At 45.1% G+C, this 1847-nt stretch overlaps 1 long non-coding RNA gene across 1 annotated transcript; it reads left to right on the plus strand.

Annotated features, from left to right (window-relative positions):
* The first annotated feature begins 362 nt into the window (after positions 1–362).
* On the plus strand, positions 363–1203 carry LOC111815774. The gene is made up of 3 exons (XR_002820416.1): positions 363–498; positions 529–1057; positions 1171–1203. It is a non-coding gene; the product is annotated as an uncharacterized LOC111815774 (long non-coding RNA).
* Positions 1204–1847: the final 644 nt, after the last annotated feature.

Raw genomic sequence — 1847 nt, forward strand, 5'->3', positions numbered from 1 at the left:
GCAAGTTGGACAGCTTTGTGTATTGGAAGGCAGTGGTGATGGGGAAGCGCTAGGGAAAGGTGGGAGAGGTTGATGGTGAATTGCATTATGCTTTGGCAACAAATGCAATTTTAGGGTACTTAGATACTTTCTGCTTGATGTACTTTTTTTTTAAATTTTTTTAAATTTTTTATTTATGCATGTATGTATGTGTGTGTGTGTGTGTGTGTGTGTGGCCAGCTCAGCTCAGCCCACCAGGGGGCGGGGGCTGGCTGGCATGTGGTGCTGGGGGATTGAACTGCAGTCCCTGTGCTTTAGTTAAGCTTGTTTTAAATAGGTGCTTTAGACCACTGAGCCATCTCACCAGCCCCTTGATGTACTTTAAAAATAATCCATTTTCTATGTTTGGTATAATCTGGAAGTGTGCATGAAAAAATAAATTTTAAAATCAAGTTTCCCAGAGCAACAGACTCTAAAGTTGTCTAGTGTAACATCAGCGGTGAAATGCTGCCACTTGAAGTGGCAGGGGGAACGGGACATCTCAGCAAGATGATAATGCACAGTTGTTAGGACAGGTCACGGACGAATGGCTGCCAGCAGCGGGATAGCCACCCCTGCCCTCTTTTCTAGCACGGTGGCTGCATAAGCTCTACAGTCCCACATGTTGAAGGGCCCAGTGCTCCGTGAATGATCTAGTGCCACCTTCAGATCCATAATGACCTTTGCGCAAGCGCCTCGTGTTTGTTTCCATTTTGCAGAGGTTTCTGAGAAGCCACTGTCTTAGTTGCTTTCCCATTGCTGGGACCAAACACCCCGTGCCTACCACTTATAGGAAGAGAAGTTTACTAGGCCATTTCCAGGGCTTCAGTCTGTGGTTGGCTGACTCCAAGATAGAAACAGTATGGGTGGGCCTGGAGGAAGCCAACAGCTCAACCCATGGCATCCAGGAAGCAGAGGGCGAAGGGAGGATCAGGGAAAAGAATACAGCTTTCCAGCTAAGGCCCGCGTTGCTGGCCTCCAACCTGACCCCACCTTCTGCAGCACATTCAGCTACTGAGCTCAGCCAATGAACCCACCAGTGAGTACACGATTCCTAGAGCTGATCACCAGCTGATGAGACTTGGGGGGGGAGGTACATTTTAGCTCTAAACTCTCATAGTAATTGATTCTCTGCTTTGCTATATTGCCCAGGCTGGCCTCAAACTCCTCAGCTTGATCCTCCTGTCTCAACTTCTTCAGTAGCTGAGCTGCAGGTGTGCACCATCATGCCCAACTCCTGGTCCCAATCATTAGTCTGTACTTTAATAAAGACTTTTGCTCTAAAGGCAAAGGATCATAATGAACATTGAACTGTCTCTCCGGTATACTCTTCTAAAAACTGAAAAGTTCAACCAGAGACTGAAGATCTTTCATTTATATCTAATGTCAAAGGTAGCCAAAGTGCTTTATTACTTTGCTTCTACACAGGGATTGCAGACAAAAACCTATAGATTACTGTTCGTAGTCTTTGTGTTTCTAGGTCTTTTTTTTTTTTTTTTTTTTTTTTGTCTGTATGGCAGATAGATGGCGGTCACCCCAAGAACATTCTGTTCTGTATCTCTTCTGTTCAAGAAATTACCTATTACTGATTAGTTCAGTCAGTCAGTTGCCCAATATTTGTGTATCTACGATGCCCCAGGCATCGTTCCACTGTAGCTCTGCAGGGAGCTCCTAGCAAAGGGCCTGGGAAGATGGTGCAAATGTGGGCCAGAGTGGTCCTGCTACATGTTTTTATTTGGGCAATGAAACAAAAATGTTTTTTTACCTCTTTAAATGGTTGGGCAAAAAGTGAAAAGACAAACTTGGTGACAGGTGAACATGGTACAAAG

The sequence above is a fragment of the Octodon degus genome, unplaced genomic scaffold (genome assembly GCF_000260255.1).
Source record: "Octodon degus isolate 3935 unplaced genomic scaffold, OctDeg1.0 scaffold00021, whole genome shotgun sequence".
Classification (NCBI taxonomy): Eukaryota; Metazoa; Chordata; class Mammalia; order Rodentia; family Octodontidae; genus Octodon; species Octodon degus.